Source organism: Myiozetetes cayanensis, unplaced genomic scaffold (assembly GCF_022539395.1).
Source record: "Myiozetetes cayanensis isolate MyiCay16 unplaced genomic scaffold, myiCay2020 scf16, whole genome shotgun sequence".
Taxonomy (NCBI): Eukaryota; Metazoa; Chordata; class Aves; order Passeriformes; family Tyrannidae; genus Myiozetetes; species Myiozetetes cayanensis.
The window spans coordinates 2,009,623-2,029,184 of NW_026087270.1; the positions used below are offsets into that span (position 1 = coordinate 2,009,623).

Genomic DNA, 19,562 nt, shown 5'->3' on the forward strand with positions numbered 1-19,562 from the left:
TGTAACAGCTACTATGAAGAAAATTAACTATATCCCAGCCACATCCAGCACAGTGTAGTAAATGATATGCAAAGTTATCTGCTGTGATACAAAAGCCTCCCTCCAACAAAAACATACCCATGTTTCAAGCCATCAAAATGTTTTTCCTTCTCCCTGGTCTGTTCCCGTGGGACAATATGTCCCATCTGCCCAGAAGTCTGTTCTTATGATCTGTTCACCTCACTGCTGTAGACTTTTTTGGTCTCTATGATTTGGCATGGACTGTATTTTGCTAGAACAGTGGTAGCACAAAATGCTCAGGCATTACTCAGCCCTCTGGGGTTTCAGTCATGCTATTTAGAAAATTTATTAAATCTTTTGATCAAGCTTGAATGGTTTTAATGATGCTGTGACTGAATCCACCCAGATTGCAACAGAACATTACAGTTTTCAACCATCAAATTATGCAGAAATGGTAAAAAGGTGGCCTGCAACTGAGATCTTGATCCTCAAAAATCTTCCTACTCAGAAAGGAAATCAGGGACAATTTTTCGTTGTACCTGCAATGCAACAGTCCATCTTGGTTCTACAAAGCAATTAAGTACCTCATTAACTTTAAGCACCTGCTTAATTCCCATGGCTTTGAAACCAGTGGGAGTTAACCACTTGCTCCTGAATTTGTGCAGGAAAAACATGCTTGTTTAAACTTGAAGGAAAAAAAAAAAAAAAAACCCAGAGAATTATGTCTGCTAAACTTCTTATAATCTGGTTTAATAAACTTTATGATATTCAAACTTCATCTTTGTTACATAAAGAATAAGACTGGGGCCCAAATGCATGCTGACATTTAGGTAATGTCATCAAGCAATGCATCAGAAATTAGGTGGCCACAGCAGTCTATTTAGAATCTGAAATTATAATAATCTATATTCATCTCATTGCTACTACAAAAGCCGGGGGGGGGAGGAAATGCAGTTTTCTTGATGAAGTCTGTGCTCTTAGGAAACTAATCAAAATATTTTTACTCAACAGGATGTTCTTTCTTTTTGAGTTTTACACTGAGGGCTCCAAAGATTTGCTTGAAAAACCTGAGGTTTATGTCAAGAATGCCAAGCTGGTGGTGGCCAGGTGTTTTACAGTTTTCTAAACACACTCTCATCCAATGTGTCAGCCTCAAATTATCTGTGTTCTCACTGCAGAAACAGCTGATGAAAGACAGATTTAGGCTACAAAGGTGTAACAGAGACTCTTCCAAACTGCACCAGGTAAATCATGTGCTGAACTAAACGTGCCTGTCACACATGGGTTGCAAACAACTCCATGGCATTCCCTGCCAACCCTAACCAAGGGGAGATGGAGGGGTTTCAGCTGGAGACATCCTTAGGAATTTCCATCAGTGAGACAATGATGAGGGAGGGGAGAACATATAAGAGCAACCATGACCTGTGAACTCCTGCCTGCAGAGACAGGAAACAGCACTATGATGTATTTAGCAGAAAATAAAATCTACAGTGCTAAATTTCCAAGAAATACTTCCTGATGAGTTGTCAAGGAACAGAATGATGAAGCCACTAAACTACCCACAGCCACCCTTACACTGACACCCATATCAAGGGCTTTCATTTTACATTGTGAGCTTCATTGTGATGCAGCAATATATATATAACAATAAATAAAAGATGTCCTCTAGGCTGCTGAACACTTCAAAGGACATGTCTGAAAGTTTTCTCCCTTCTATTTTTTATTGTCTTGGATATCTGAACAGGTATTTTTTTGCACAACACACTGATCATAGTGCTTCCCTCATATAATATATTCACCTTCACAGGTGATTAGAGGACTTTTTAGGAACCTTTTTTGATCTGAACAGTGAGATAAAAACTCAATTCTCAGACAGTGCTGCTTTCAGCTGTGAAATCAATGGTGCAGCGTGTGACATCTAGTTTGCTTGACTATATGAGTAGTCACATAAGCCCCAGTATCTCACCCACAGCACTAAACCCTTTTCTACTAGCCAGGAATTCAGTCTTAGGCATAAAACATTGAAAATCTGGCTTATTGTTAATTTTTACCAGCATTATCACTTAAATTAATCAGTAGTGGATCAATAAGTCTTCCACCAAGAGTGAGGCATTTTCATGTCATGTACCATTTGCAACATGTTCTTTGTTTAGCTTTCCAAATGTAAATTAACTTTCCCAGTAAACTTTTCGAGCAGTACACTCTCTTAAAATGTATTGTGAACACTGCCTCTCAAATGTGTCTGCACTGCCTTAACAACAAAAGACAGAGAAAAGCTGCTGAGGAGAATCCAAAGGGCTACTGGATTAAAATTCATGAAGGGCAGTTTCTCCCCTCAGTGTCAGAAGTAATTGCATATACACTGAACATTAGAGCAGTTCCAGAAGTTGCAAACACATTATAAGCAGGAATTCAAATGCGTTGCAATCCTTCACATCTGCTTCCATCTTTCTGCATTTGTCCACTTATTTCTATCCTTAAAACTGTTATGGAAGTGTTCATATGATTTGGGTAACAGTCTAGATCAGAAGAACTTAATTATTTCCAGTGCTGGAGATGCAGTAAGAAATATGTTTCATAAAATCAGTGTGGATTATTTACCTGCTGATGTCATGTGGGAACAGACCGACTGGAAAAAAGTCCTGTAGTGATTCCTAAGCCACAGACTGAACAGTAAAATATAATAAATACTCACATAATTCACATTTTTCTATCTATCTTCATAGGGGCTTTTTGCTGTTTAGTGAAAACAACCTATATTGAGCACATATAGCTTCTATTTAGACTCTTGGTACAAAAGCTTATTACATTTACATCACAGTGTGTTAAACATTCACAGGGAAGCTTCCATGTAGAGCACACTCCACCTCTTCCTTACTTTTTAAAATGTTTTGAAAACAAATCCATCATATTTAGCATTTGTACACAGTGCTCAGCCGACAGGCTTAAATGTTACTGAGGGACAGAGGTGGAACAAGCCAGACTGCAGCCCTGCCTGTTGCATCAATCTGAAAGTCAAGGGCACCATTTCTAGTGTGGGAGAAAATAAAGTATTTTTTTTCCTAAAAGAGAGAAGCAAATTTTTTTTTCCCTGAGTTTTCCAACAAGGAGAACAGCACAGGACAAACACCATGGGCCTACTTTTGATATAAGGACCCTATATGGTACAACTACAACCTACACGTGTGTGCACATACACATGTGCCAGATTAAAGTATAACACACAAACATTGGTTTTACAGAAATATAAATACAGATTTACATCTTCCAGGTAGAAGCCATTCCTACTTTTTTTGGAAGGGAAAGGTGGCCACTGACACCAGTTTCATGCTGGTATTTCGCAGTAGAAGAGAAGGCACCTCTTGCCTACCTATTTGAATTAGGTACTTTTCTCAACTTTAATTAAATTAAATGATCTTTGAGGAGTTTACTACGAAAAGAACAAAAGAGGGGGAAAAATAAATGAGGAAGTGGAATTTAACACTATTTTATTGCATGTACCATCATGTCCTTTGCCTTCATAATATCTACCAGTAAAAAGCTTTCTAAAAGGGAAAATTAATTATTTTCTTCAAAGTTTATTAATTAATCATATCAGTTTTTATGAGAGACTGATTATTTAATTTTAGTCATCAATGGAAATGTTGAGCTTCTTAATATCAGACTGAAGCCATTTAAGAAAAGAACATTAATTGGTTTCATTCCAAAAAGCAGGTGGAAAAGGCAATTTAATGATCTACCACAGGCAGCTATAGGCCCTGATCTCATGTGAAATACCATTAGTGCCTTTCTTTTGCATGACTGTGAGTTAGAATTCAACTGTTCTGAAAGTTACTTTGTGGCCTACCTGAAACGAGCTGATGGTCTCACTCGACTTCCCAATGTTCAGGTTCCACCAACACGAGGGTACTGTCAGACTGACAGTTCTGACATCACTGAGAGCAGGTTTATCAGGTAACAACAATTTGATGGGCATGGAAACCAAACGCTCCTCTTGACCCCATGGGTGCCTCTCCTTGAGGCACCCACGGGAAACTTTATGGGACAACTGAATTTGCAATAACACCCCGTGGTCTTGTTCTGTGGAGAAGCCAGATGACTTTAGTTGTCCTTCCTTGTTATTTTCTTCCCATCTGTTACACATGCATTCTGCAAAGCCCCCTTGGTTGCCTGGGAAGGTTAAGATGAGAACTAGAGCTGTGTGGGGGTGTGGATGTCTGAGAGGACAGAGATGTGCTGGCATGGACATGTACATGAATGTAGCATGTAAAATATGAGTGCTTTGACAGAATGCAGCACAGATTAGATGTCTGAGTGTGCAGAGAACTGCCAGGACAAGTTAAATGTACAGCAGAATAAATTATGTGCCCCAGGGCACAGGACTGGAAGAAGGGTTTGCTCTGATGTCTATCCCTTTTTTAAATGTTAGGAAAAACAAAGAGAGCCATGCAAAGACAGGGACACACGTTATTAATGAGCACGATACTTTTAAATAATCAAGCAAAAGCATCAGTAAATGTATCTGAGGCAGTTGAAGAGAAATTATGTCCCTGAGTGTTATTTTCCTGAACATCTACAGTGACAAAACTCGCCAATTAGTTATCCTGAGAAAGCGTTTAGCACCTTCTCAGGTCACTTAAAAGTGAATGTAGTGACTCTGATGTACTATAATTAAGGAAGATAACAGTGTCAAAGTTGGAGATATTGAAGGCAAAATATTGAGTCTGTTTTCAAGTAGCTGAGTTATAGAACTCAGAAAATTTGGTTCTTTTAGTAGGACAAATTCTACCTTCTGGTACTGCTCCTCCACAGAATGTTCCTGCATTATACCCCCTGAAAAAAAAATATTCCAGCAGCTAGGAGCTGAAATGTTTTACACCTTTCAAACTCCACTAAAGAACATGAAGATCAAAGAAAAGGTAGGGAAAAGCTGTTCCCTGGACAGCACAGGGGTAATCAGAGTCCTGCAGTGCCTGGTTGAGAAATGTCTCCAGGTGACATTACCCCACCCCATCCGTGGAAGGCAGCCATGCAGGCAGATGTTGATGTTGACTGGCTGCATTTATTCTAAAGAGTGACATCCGTCTTCTGCCAAGCATGAGATGTGTGTCTGCATCTGTTCATCCACTCAGGGAGTAAGGGTAGGACAGAAGAAAGGGCTGCCACGAAATGAAATGTTAATTAGTATTTCACAAGGCTCAGCCTATCATAATTCCCCCTGAAGGCGATGAGGGCTGTGCACTTACCAAAAACAGATCAAAATTAGGACTAAGGTCTGATTGTTATCTGTGGGCCCTCAAATAGCTGATGACAATAAGCATCCACTCTGCAAGGCCACAGATATTTATGCTCAATATCCACACACACAGACACATTACACATGCTCATCACTGTGTCTGTAGTGTACACACACCTTCTGCCTCCAGATCCTGCTCTTCTTACAAAACACAAGGAAAACAGAACGTTAAACTCTCATGTTCAACTTACATGTTAAACTTCCTGTATCAGTTAAATGCAAAGATTAAAGGAACATGAGCTTAAACAACCGTGGACCTGGAATGAATATATTCTCATGGCACAGTTCATGGGGAATATCAAGCTGATTTCCAGTATTATCATTAAATAATGTGATGCTTGTAGAGTTCACTCAAGGGTCTGAGACATACAAAACTAATTTATTAACATACCCCTCATTTTGTAGCTTAGAAGTTGACTTTACGTTGTATCATTGCTTTCATTTAGGTTTTAAGGGGCTTCAGGGCACCCAGAACAACTGCCAACAATTTGTATATTTGCACATTTATATGGTCAAATGTGAATACAGCTTCAAGTGCTACTTTACTGTTATGGATAGATGTATATAATGCACTTATATAAATAAGTGCATCATTTCTCTGACCAGTTTGGTTAACAATTGTCTGTCCTTTTTCTAATGTGTTTCTAATCCTGTGTTATGTTCTCTTCTCCTTACTGGGCCCTGTAGCCCTGCTGAAGGTGGAAAGAAAATTGCCCAAATCTCAAAGATGCTTAAAAAATAATTTAAAATACTTTAAATTTACAGTATTTAATTCCCTTCCCCCCAAAAAAATAAATTAAGCTGTATCCTAAAACAAGGCAGTGAAACATGACCATATTGATTAACTTCTTTCCATACCTTAGCTACAGATGTTCTGCTCTTTCACCAGTTTTTGGACTCCATCCATGTAACATTTCTACTCTTCAAACCATCCAGCTCCAACAGATGCAAGTGTGGCTGATTCTTGACCACGTATTTTGAGGATCTGAAAGGATATTCTGTAAGATCATGCATTTGCCTTGATGTACATACAAACCATGTAAACAAAACACCTTATTTTAAGATTTCATGGTGTATACCTCGAAGTTGTAAAAGGAAGTAGGCCATTTTTAAGTTTCATGGGTAGACAAAAAGCTCACGTCTGTGTTTTGAAGGCAATTTCCTGGCTAAGATAATGCCCAGCTATTGGCAAGAGGTAACAGGTTTGATGACCCACTGAATTCACAACAGGGGCACTGATGAATGTGGCTCCAAGACACAATAAATTAGTAATAACCTCCATTATTATACCCCCAAACTAAAAGTAAGAATAACTTTTCTGCCAGAAGGGGATACACAGTGAGTGTAACACTGTATGTTTGTTCTGATAAATCAACGTTTTAATGGCATCTTCTGTACATTTTGTCTTCATTGCATGAACTGCCAGTTACCTACAAAGTCTTTGCTTCAGTATTTCATGTCTTTTATGTAAATATTTGATTTAATAGATGCATGGTTTTTATTGGTTTGCTTTGTATAGTTTTGCTGAGTTGCATTGTGCAGTCATTAAAAATGAATAGCCAAAATAAAAATATTTCATATTGGAAACCATACTTAAAAATTAATGGTGTTTTAGCAAAAAACTGTTTCCCACAATTTCACAGACACAGCAGAAGCTTCATCAGGGAATGGTTAATCAGCTGAAGACAGCATTTATCTGTGCCCTTTCTACATTGGGTAAAAATCCCTACAGTTGCTTAAGGTATAGAGGATTTCACACACAGACCAGACAGTGCAAAGGTGGATTAAAACTCCCTTGTCCTCTGCAATGTGCTGCCAGCTGGAGGCCCAGCACGTAATTCCCTTCCCCTCACAGTTCTCAAGAGAATCGAAAATAACTTTCTACAAATTCCTGTGCTTTGGACAAATTACAGTTTCACTTCGTATGTGGATGACAACAGTAACTCCATTAGACAAACTATTCAGGATATCCAACAGAGAGCAGAAGATGAGTCTTGGTTCAAGAAAACTAAAGAAATGTGCCACAGATTGTGCAAACTGGATTTACATGAGGCACAGAGCCCCAGTAGCCTGATTCCTCACTGGATTCCTTTATGGATGCACTGCAAGCCAGAGAATCCCTTAGTCACAACAGGACTTCCTCACTGGTGAAGTTACTGAAGGGATTCACTGTGTATTTTAACTGGTGTATGTGGGGGAAAAAAAGTATTTTGAAGGGTACAAACTGTTATTTAGCACACTGGAAAATAAAGAGTGAAATAATATGGGCAGTGATTATCCCGCTGCTGATTATATATTCTTAATTGCTCACAGGCATTTGTAGGCCAGTATGTGAAAGTCTTCATAGGGACAGGGAGATAAAGGGAGAGGAAAAAAGAAAAAAAAAAACACACAAAATAACCTAAAATAAAGGCAGATAAATAACCATGAGAAGAATTGGATGTCCAGATATGACAAAAGCAATTGGAGATGGCAGTCCTGGAGTCAGATTCCATGCTTAGGGTAGGAAAGGTTGATTCTCTCCTGAACTCCCTGCCACCACCATTGCCTGTCTTTTTTATCCCCTTAAATTATACTGAGCTAAGCAGAGAAAATGGCAGCTGAGATTCTTCTCATGAACAGGTTTAGATGAGGCAAATCATACATCCCCTTATTTTCACAAGGGATCAGCTTCAAATTCAATGTACTGTATGATTTTCAGTGAGTTTAACATATGATTAGGAAAGTTCAGCTATTCCATTTGGAAACAGTCCAATTCACATTCCTCATCCTTGCACAGAGTCCTGCTTTGCAGTCTCAGACCTTTCACTGGGGTGGACTTCTCTGCATCTGCAAGTCAGAAGGGCAGTGATTGATTACTGAAATTCTCGAAGTACATAGTGAACATCAAACAAAAGTGTGTGCCCTGTTGGTATTGATTTAGAACTGATGATCTCATTAGAAAGCCCTAATTCTCAACATTGCTTTGGTTTACACAATCTTTAATTTATTTTAAAAAAGCTGATTGGTCAACTATTTCAGCCTCATGGCTGTCTTCTCATCTTACCAGACAACCCGCTTTAGTCTTTGAGCATTTAAAAGGTCATTAATCCAAATGCTAATGCAATCAATACTATGTTAAACAAATTATAAAAAGTAAATTAATATTAGGTAACCCAGTGCATTGTGCCATAAGGTTTTAAAATGTGCTTATTGTCAGCACACATGAAGTGATAAATTAAAACAGTGCAATTTAAAAAAAAAAAATTCCAAGAAGCTATTAAAATTACTTTCTCTGTTATCTAAACCCTGATTCATGGTGAAAACCCTAAGGAAAATATATATAATTTACTTATTGGTTGAGCTAGCTTTTACCCTGATGCTATTTTTCACAAAATCATATGTATGTAAAATTGAATTTTAAACACAACTTTAAGTGGAATTAATTTGACCTTAGAACACTTGGGTCTAATGTTCTGTGGGTGGAGGGTGGTGCCCTGTTAAATGGAAATGGAGAAGGAGACCAGACTTGGCACACACCTCTATTTCAGACTGGAAAATCCCATAGTTTATATACAAATACATAATATTTTCTATTCTGAGAACATAAACCTCCCCTCAGCTATCTTATCTAAGCTGGCCCAGTTAGCCTGCATATTAATATAGAATCATGGTGTTCCCATATTCATAAATAGTGGTTTTGTTGATGGTGTACTTGTAACCAGCCCTGTTCCATAGGTCCTGAATCTGAGCAGCCAGGAAGCAGTGCTGTAATAATTTACACCTCACAGAGATGGTGGCACGAAACCAGCATTTGCTGAAAGGTTTGGAAAAAATATCCACATTTCGAAATGCATTTATTTTACAGGCTTTCAAAGAAAAAGCTAGTTGAGAAATCAGTGTATATCCACCCTCCAGCATCTATCCATCTTGCATCCTGTGGATTTTAAGTCTGAGGCACGAGGAAAAGTTTATTCATTTTGTTAAAACTTGGATAATAAACACTGAGCTCTTGCAGCTACACTCGTAAAAGCTTTTTGTCTTTTATCATCACTGGAAAATCCTGTATATTTCCAGGGCTTGCCTTTGCAGCCTCTGTGCTATTTACCTTCCTTCTCGGATTTTCTGGCTGTGTCCATGTCATTGTCTGAATTGCTCCTCTCTGCACCTTTGTCTTGAATGTTAAAACAGTCAATGTGGACTGTCAGTATACTGTGATTCCTTTAAAATGCCTCCAGTAGCTGATACTGATCATTCCTATTGAACAGTTGCTAAAAACCACCCTTTTGGCAAAGATAGGTATCTTATTATCACTGACATTAATTTCCCAGTTACTGGCTGGACCAGCTTTTTAGGGTTTCTGTGCTCACCTTCCAGGCCCATCATTAGCCTGGCTTTCTCCTGCTCTGCCTTCTGCTAACAAATCTGTCAACACAAACTGCCAGCTGAAGGGTTCTGATGAAGGATTTGGGGGAAAAAACACCCTAAAATCAAAAAAACCCAAAAGGCTCACAAATTTTAACCACTAAAAAATAGAAAGGGTCATAATTTGTATCCACGAAATAAACACTGCTTTTGCTTCTGTAAAAATGGAGTGTGCAGACTTCAATATTTGGCTCTTCAACTACTGACTTCACACCAACAGCTACAGTTGTACCAAAATGCAGCTGTGAGAGTATTATTTGGGATAGACTGCTAAGGAAAGAAAACTGTGTTTGATAAAGGTGAAAATTCCCTGTAGAAAACAATGTTGCACAGATTATTGCTATATAATGATGGCAATCTCAAAAAATCAGAGCCAGCAATACAACTGAAGTGAGTGACCCCTGTTAAGTCCAAAGAAAGAACAAAATACGGACTGATGAGAAAATCTCTTGTTAGAGAAAAATAGTGTTTGTTTACAGAATCCTCACCTTATGTACTGTATCAATTTCCTTGTAGTTGCTCTTTCCCTTGTAATCATTAGTAAAACACCTTTTTAGCAGGCCAGAAGCGTGGAAAAGGCCTGTGGAATGAATGGAAAAGTGTGTGCCAAGTTTGGTTTGGGTTTATAAACAAAAACAGCCCAATGTAAGCTGCTCTAGTTTCAGGACAGTTTGGCTGAAGAAAGAATATTTTAGTGGATCCACGCTGGGCTGCAGTGGATTAGCTTTTGACCAGCTGGCAGCTGACATGAAGGCTGTGACCTGTATGGGTGCAGGTGAGTATTTATGGCTCAGCAATGATTGCTTGTTCTACCTCATCATAGAATCATTAAGGTTGGAAAAGACCTCCAAGACCATCAACTCCATCCTTTGGCTGAATCCCACCAGACCCACTAAACCACACCACAAAGTGCCACATCCACCTGTTTTTTGAACACCTCCAGGGATGGTGACTCTACTGCTTCTCTGGGCAGCTCCTTCCAATGTCTGATCAATCTTTCAGTGAGGAAATTTTTCTTAATATCCAACCTGAACCTCCCTGGAGCAACTTGAGGCTGTTGCCTCTTGTCCTGTCACTGGTGGTCTGAGAGAGGAGACCAATACCCATCTCACTGTAACATCCTGTTGGGGAGTTGCAGAGCCAGAAGGTCCCCCCTGAGCCTCCTTTTCTCCAGGCTGAGCCCCCCCAGCTCCCTCAGCTGCTCCTGCTGCTCCAGCCCCTTCCCCAGCTCCATTCCCTTCCCTGGACACGTTCCAGTCCCTCAATGTCTTTCATGTGATGAAGGGCCCAAAACTCACCCCAGTATTCAAGGAGGGGTCTCAGCAGTTCCAGCACAGAGGGACAGTCACTGCCCTGGTGCTTGCTACCACACTATTGCTGGTACAGGACAGGTGGCCCTGGCCTTGTTGCCCACCTGGGCACACCCAGCTCATGTTCAGCCAGTGATGATGATGACCAGCACCCCCAGGGCTTTTCCAGATTTCCAGTCACTCCAATTGGCCTCAGCCCTTGGATCCAGCCCGCCCAGATCCAGATGACGCACTGGGTGCTTTGTTTCGTGGAGTAGGCCTAGGACATTTTTTTTTAATTTAGAAAAGAAAAGGAATAATGGAACAGCCCTGTGTTCTTTCCAGGAGGGTTGAGAAGCGATTCACTGTCAGTGCATTGTTCAGTAACGAGACTCTGAGAGAAGCAAGACTCGTGCTCGGGGCGAAGCCTCCGGGAGCGGCACCGCCGAGCGCGGCACGCAGAGCTCACAGCGTGCAGTGGGGAAATGGTTCCTGCTGCTCAGAGGCAATAAACCCACAGCAATAACCCTTTATGTGGCACAACTCAGCTTGGGAGTTTTCTCACTAAACTGATAAATTATGATAAACAGGGGGCTTTAAAGATAATTTTCCTTAATGGAAAAGAAAACCCCGATCAAAATCTAATCATACTTGGATATGAAAACGTTTGCTTTCACTTCATTTTACTTTTTTTTTTTCCCCCCACTGAATTTTTATGTTCCCAAGTGTCTTGTTTCAAATATCTTGGGTATTTTGCAACGCTACCCACAAGGGGGAATATAATGAGTACAGGGAGAACGTAACTAAGTGATGTGTAACAAAGTAGTGCTCATTTGTAGGTTGAATCATAAAAAGAAGTTTTTAGAAGATTATTGCACAAAGCAGAGAGGATTGGAAATTGCAGTGCAGAGCAGAGTGGTAGTGGTGAGAATATTAAGAAATTACAAGGTGCAGGTATCTCAATTTTGAAGAGGGTAATTTCAGAGCACTCAGGTATTGCCAGTCCTACTGGGCTGAGCATTGGGGTAAACAGTAAATGCAAATCACCATGGAAACATCCTTTGGTCACCCAGAGGAAACGCTGGGGCTGAGCTACCGTGTGCTGCAGTATGTGGTGTGTATGATAAGAGCACAGAGCTGTGTCAGGGCAGGCTCAGGTTGGATCTCAGGGAAAGGTTCTTCCCCAGAGGGTGGTTGGCACTGAACAGGCTCCCCAGGGAATGGTCATGGCCCCAGGGCTGCCAGAGCTCCAGGAGTGTTTGGACAACGCTCTTAGGGATAGAGTGGGATTCTTGGGGTGTCTGTGAAGAGCCAAGAGACTGGATAGTCCTTATGGGTTCTTCCAACACAGGATATTCTATGATTCTCTTTCAAAGGCTGCTCCTTTTGCAAGTTGCAAGAGGATGCTACTTGCTTCAGAAACAAAATATTCAATTTGCTTTTCTAAGTTAGCACCATCTTGCACTATATTTTTATGCAGAGTAATACCAAATTACTAAGAAAATTATTTCTTATCATTATTTAAAACATAGGTTGTTACACAGTTGTAGCAACAACTTCCCTAATTGATGGAAGTTTGAAGTGCTGAAGGCTTCAAACAGTCAACAGATTTGCAGCATTTTTTCAGTGGAGTCACTCAAACTGGAGGAGGAACAATCCCAAACCCTTTCATTAGGCAGAAGGCAAGTTTCTCTGGGACAACAGTGCATCCATTTGCAGGGCTACAGAAGCATATTTGCTAACAATTGTAAAGGCTGTTATGCACGAGGGCATCCTCACATGCTGCAAGCTTCTTGTGTTTCTTATTTCTGGTGTAAATCACTGACACATCAAAAATTTAGACTACTCTGATTTGAATTAAATTATTTCTCTTTTTCCATCTACAATAAAACTACCACAAATTAAGAATGGATGTTTTTTGATTTTTTTTTTTAAAGGATAAAAAATGTGGGTAAAGCATGAAATCTCTTCCCCAGAGTGTTTCGGACACAAGGCTTTTCCTGGCTAATCAGTACCAGAACAAAAACAGTTGAGAGAATATTTTCAATTTGCTCTTTCATGAGAATCAACTGACATCTAAAAAGGTAAAAAAAAAGGCCTTAACACTGTCTAAGAGATGATAAACATCAAAGAAACATAGACAGAGCTTTGTTCTCTGTCCTCAAGAAGTGCTTATTGTTCACCTGATATCTGAGTCAACTGCCCTGGTCTCAGAAACAGGAGGATCAGAGCAGAAGGAACATGTCAAATGAAACCAGTTGTTCCCTGGCTTCAAGTAAACACCAGACCAAACATCTTTTCCCATGACCACCCTTCATAAAACACCGAAGGCTGATAGACAGAATGTGTAACTTCTGCTTTTCAAGGACACAATTTAAATCTATGAGATAAAATTGCCCCAACTAACTTATTTGGATTTCTGATTCTTATCTACCATGGGCAAAATTTTAGAAGTATAACAAAACACATTAATTTCAAATTTTTAATATTAGTTTTAAATACTGTGGTTTAGTAAAAATTGACTAAATTCTTTCAATCCCAAATATAACTTATTAATGCACCATCTTGTGTATAAAAAGAGAGCAATGAACCAGGATAATTGGAATGGGAGATATAATAACAGATGTCAGGAGACAGTGATATGGGCATTGCCTGATTTTAAGAATGGTAATACTGGTGGGCAAGTCTGTTTAATAAAGACTTTTTTTCTCTTTTTTCTTTTTAATTTTATTGTATTATTATTATAAGGAGAACAACACTGTAATGAAATGGAAAGAACCTTGTATTCCTCCTTAGTCTCCTCTGTGTGTCCTGTGTTCTCAGAGGAACACATCTCATATTTAGCTGGTGGCAGGAACAGGGTGTTCTCTCTGATTACAGAAGCCCCACAAATGTACCAAGGGGTGTGTTTGCATCCTTCACATCTACACACAAGCACAACAACTAGAGGGAATATGACCCTAAGTGGTTTTTAACCCCATTCATCAAATGCCAGTTTAACATCAAAGTTTCACGCTCCCTTAACATCCACACTGACAAATTAAAGAGACAGCTTTTGCCATGAGTTTGTTTCAAAAGCAATGCAAGGAAGGATTAGCTTTGTCATTCTTAAGAAGAAAGAGAATATGATTTCTAACACACTCTTGGTGAGCTGGGGAGGAAGGCAAGCATAGCACACATTACAACGACTTGAATGACTTGACAGCTGTTAGCTAAACAATACAACATTAATTTTCAACATTTTTGCACATGGCTGGGTGAGAGATCCCTTAATCCCAGTTCCTATTCTACTTCTGCCTCATTGTTGCTGTCTCCTTTTGTATCACTTATTATAATCAGTTCCTGCTGTATACTCCCTTTCACCTTATTATTGTTACAAAACTAAGGTACTGGGTTAATTCAGACTCGCTTCCCCGGGGTACATTAAGATGGATTTAAGTACTTTATTGAGACAGTCTGACTTCAAAAGCTGCTTTATCAGTTACTACCAGAGAGAGAGAGACCCATCCATGACAGCAGTAAACTAACCATAAATTCTCATATTCTATATGCCGAGTGACTTTCAAAAGGAGAACTATTGATTTTGTCATTTATGAATGGATTTAGTCAAATTAGTCTTTTCATTGTGCACAATAAGGCAGCATTGTGATTAGGAATTAGAGGATAAACCTGTGTGGAACAAATGAAACTGCCATTTTTGGGATCCTCAGCACAAATTCAATAAGCTTTAGTTATGCCACCCTGATCATTTTGCTCACGACCAGCTACTCTCCATATTTTGATTATCTTCAAAGGAAAGGAAAAGTGGCCTCTGCCTTCAAGAGGCACTTCCACAAGACTTAACCTTTCAAAGAGCTCTCATGTCTTTACCTTTGAAAGAGCTAATAACTTGTTTGCTGAAATGGCAGCAGTGTTTAGAGGCACTCTTGAAATCAGGCAAAGATTACACAGGGAAACAAACAGAGAGACTGTCACTGTCAACAATAAATTAAGTTTGCTCTGAAAATGTAAAATGTTTAGAGTGGAGCAGACATCACTGAGCATTACACTACTCAAGCCTCTGAACTTTTCCAAACACAATAAGCACTGATGGGCCCTAGATACCTTTCCCTGAAGAGCCTCTCCAGATGGTTATTTCAGTGTCTGGGCTGTATTGCTGGAAACAAGAAGGCTGATACTTGTGTCCTGATTTTCATCCCTCTGTGTGGTGTCTGGCAGGAATATACCAGCTCACAACTATCCAGAGAACAGAGACTCAAAGGAAAAGCCACCGGGGAGGGGGAGCTGTGTGCCAATTTTGTGTAGCCTGTGTATTTAGCTGTTTGTGCATCCAAATGCAAGCAGGAATGGGTGTGCATAGAAATTCTTGGATGAAAAAATGAAATGCGTTAACCAGTCCAGCATTTGGCACTTCTTAATTATTTAATCGAAAGGTTTCTGCGTCTAAACTTGACTTTTTGATTTAGGGATGCAGAAAAGCCAAGACTTTTAGTTTCCTTCATGATGGCAACATTATTTTCTAATGACTCCTATGTCCAGGGTTTTTTTCATATTTTACATGCTACAACAGAAACGACAAGGCACATGTTACAGCTGCACTCTGCAGAGGGCTCCTATGCGTTCATGTGTTTGCTTGGAAATAAGGATTGGTTACATTTTGAAAACCTTAAAACTATTTTTGAATTTATTATACTCCTAAATGTCTTTGTCTTGAGAGTGATACCCGAAACAAAGTGAAAACAAGTGAATTTCTAAATATAAAGTATTTCAGTCTCTAATCCCCTTCACTTTCAGAAGGAAATGGTGCATATCTTACATAACTGATGCCTGGGAAGCAAGTCCAGTGCTTCTGGCCAGTTCTCTAGGAACAGCTCTGCCAGCAATCCAAGATGCAAGAAAATCTTTGGTAGCTGTAGGTTATCCAGTGTTTAATGAACCCACTGTGTCCCAAAAGCATCAGTCAGTGCAGGTAGAAAGCACCTTTACGTTATATACACAAAGCCACACATTTGTCAAAAGCTTTGCTCTTACTGCACGTGCAACATACAGCAGCACATCTTTCAGAGGAGGAAAATATCATCAGGGCTTTGTAGGTATGTTGCAGTTTCAAAAAATGTAGTTCAAAGGACCTTTATTAGAAAACTCCAACACAAAACCGAATCCAGATACAAATCCCCTAAAGACTTTAGTGCTTTTTCATTTTGCAGCCCACACTTAGGTGCAGATATTGTCTCTGCTCCAGAGATGGCAAAGTGGAAACTGAAGTTTGTGCCAACACATTCGAGGTTAACCAGTGACTGTTAAATGGAATTAATTGATTCTGGGACAGAGACAAAAGACTTGAAGCTTGGCTAGCTGTGGCTGCTGGGGGTTTAGACGTTCCACAGCACCATTTAATCAGGTTCCTGACTTCAGTTATGAAGTTTTAGTGCTGCTAACATGACTTGTGCAAGTTCATACAGTACAGAGCCAGGTATGGGAAGCAGAAAGGTCCCTCAGCTCAGACTTTGCAGAACCAGTAACTGCAATGTCCTAAGTGCACTGCAAACTTGCCTCACCATTCAGTGGGGACAACAAGCCTGACTAGGAGAACACACAGTGGATATTTCATGGCTAAGTAAGCAATAGGTTGACTATAAAATTTATGATCTGCTAAACACAGCAATTATTGAATATTAATGTCTTTATATTTCTCAAACAAACCGTGTTAAAATGAATGAAGTTTAGCCATTCCCACCAAAAGGATAATGTGATTAAGTTACTCAAATATCTCAAATAAATAGATGGGTATGGGAAATGGGGGGAAAAAAATCGATATGGGGGTAGGAACCTGTATGAAGTCACTAGGAGGTTTACTGTTTACTATTAATTATCACAAGAATAGAGTAAGGTCCAATATCTCAATCTCAAACTGAAGATGAGCAAACTTCTGCAAGAAATGAATAGAAAACTTTCCTGGAGACAATACCAAATATAATATCAATTAAAGAAAAAAGAAAACCCACTGATGCACAGCCCTGCTTATGCAAAACATATAGTTCAGGCTTAATTATAATGATATCCTTGGGCACTGACTGAAGCAGATGCAAAGAATTAAATGCATTGATGTGCTTCACTAAATAAGAATAAAAGGGAAGAGAGCAGCTCAGGTAGCAAGCAAAGGTGAGAAACCCTCAGTGATTTCAGCTTTAAGTATAGCACAATACAGGTGCTTATTGGGCTCTCTGCTATTTACAGTGTATGAATTGTTTAATGTGAGCAGAGTAAAACCCATCCTGTCTTTGTCTTCCAACTTCACACACCATTAGTCAGAACAGGTGCTTTAAAATAGGCCATTAATGACTTTAGAGACATAAAGTAATTATACAAAATAATAACAGCTACCACTATTCTGAAGTTTGTGTAATTTAAGCAGAGATATATAAAGACACGACTTAAGCTGCTCATCAGAACAATATTTAATTGTAGCACTCATTTGGAAAGAGAGCAACTGCTTCAGTAGCCACTGCACTTTCAGTTGTACCACGTTATTTATACCACATTATCCGTATAAGAAGGAAGTGTATAATGTTCTCAAACCCCATTGTAGGTTAGGATATACCAGGAACATACACTGAGACCATTTTTAAAAAGATATTTTTTCAGTCTTCTAACAGAAATTCTTATTGGAAGAGAGCATTTCTTTTGTTGCTGAAAAAAAAAAAATGTAGCTTTTTAGCCACAGAGCACAAACCTCTGACAGTCCAGGACTTACTGTGCAAATGTTTAACCCAAGAGGGTTTTAATCATCAACTTTAACTTGTTTAAGAACTGAGCCCTAAATAATTCTGCCATTTCTACAGCTGGTAAACTGTGAAAGCTCAATTGATATGTTATTCAAAAGTGACCCTGTACTACAAAAAAATAAATAGATCACACAATCTCTAGCACTGTTATTTGGAATGTTGAAGGCATTTGTGTAACAGGTTTGTTTATGCAGCAGTAATTTTGCTCTCCATTTTCCCTTGCTATTAACTAATAATGCAAAGCAAAATGTTCTCAGAGAGAAAAAGAGCCAGCTGTAAACAAATGTTACACCCTCGGAGGCTTATGTTTTCCCTTATGAAATGCAAGGCTTTGGATAACAGGATATGATAAAAGATGCCCTAAAATAATACTGCATATGACTTTATTTAGGAGGAAGAGAAGAGTTAGACAGTGTGATAAATGTGCATGTGTGTTAAAAAAAGGCACCCTGGAAACTGAGGAGTTGCTGAACTTTAAAATCCACGATGAGTTAGGCAACCAAATGACAGGTATAGAGGTATAGAATATTATCCATAGTATTATTTTAAGAGTGGAGTCTAAATTCTAGTTTCTTTGTATTGCTAACTTGAGTCTTTGTAAGGCTCTATTTACAGCCTGACACCTGAAAACCGATACAGTGAAAATGAAACCTTTTCTTCAACTTTTATGGTAATTTCCACATTTTTCTTACGTGCTGTCCTTCCCCCCAAAATGATTCACTCACTGACAAAAAGCTATTTGAATAATCTTTATATATACAAGTTTCTGCAGAATGGAAGTTAAGAATAAAGGAGAGAGCTGAATTCCTAAGTGCAGGCTGAAACATTAGGATGCAGGAAGATGATGTGATGCACTGCACAGGTTTGCACTGTTAGAAAGCAGTCCTCATCAGGAAGAATCGACCCTGAGCCTGGAATGCTATACATTGAGTACAAGACATTTATCATCAGAGGTCTATTTGGCCTTATTCTTGGTTACCAAAGGAAACAAAAGCAGTCATTGCATCTTAATTAAGGGTAAACACTGGTAGGCATATGTTATCTACAAGAAGAGATATGTGTCTGAATATGACTAGATCTAATCTAAAATGAGTGCTGAGATTAGCCAAAATTCTGTAGACATTATCTCTGTGTAGGGCTGTTTTTATAATCTTGTTCTAAGGCTAAGATCAATGAAAGCTTAAAGCAGGGTTTAGTGATGCTGATAGGATTTTCTCTTTTGGATAGATTGTTAGGTGAATAAAAAAAGCCATATTAATAGCAATACATTTAAAGGTTACACTCACACTACATGCAATATTTGTACTGTAGAAATGAGCTGTAAAACAATCTTTTACTAAAGGACAAAGCCCACTTTTCATATTGGTAATGTTACTTCCCATGCTCACAAAATGGGAATTTTTCTGAGCATAAGGTGCCAAATTTAAATTGCAAAAAAGGAGATTTGGGCAAAGATTAAAGCTAATGAATATAGTGAGATTTCTCTCAGCTAGATGGGTTTTATCTGAAGATAATATCTAGCTTTGTATGTCAAACACCACAATTCGGTAGTGACATTTCAATCTCTGGGTGGGTTATTTTCTTTAGCTGCAAATGAGTTCTGTACAATCACAGTCCACACACACAACCCTCTGCTGAAACACCCTCAACCCAGTCATGTGAGAGAATAAAGGCATTTTTTTCAAGGTCTTTTAATCCCAAATTTTCCAGGAATAAACCAGAATCTGCAGATAATCTATCAATCATTGTTATAAAATAAAATCCCAAGCTCCCCCCTTTTTCCTGGAA

General features: G+C 39.1%; 1 long non-coding RNA gene across 2 annotated transcripts in view; it reads right to left on the reverse strand.

Annotated features, from left to right (window-relative positions):
* The window catches only part of LOC126638090 (uncharacterized), a 112,530-nt gene that overhangs the window by 80,656 nt on the left and 12,312 nt on the right, over positions 1–19,562 (reverse strand). The window contains exons 2-3 of one of the 2 annotated variants that reach the window (XR_007628500.1): positions 6,155–6,281; positions 4,347–5,159 (exon numbers count right to left, since the gene is read on the reverse strand). The exons of the other annotated variant lie outside the window; for it this stretch is intronic. This is a non-coding gene — a long non-coding RNA (uncharacterized LOC126638090). Of the gene's footprint in view, positions 1–4,346; positions 5,160–6,154; positions 6,282–19,562 lie in introns of those variants that run through there. 2 annotated transcript variants of the gene reach the window in all.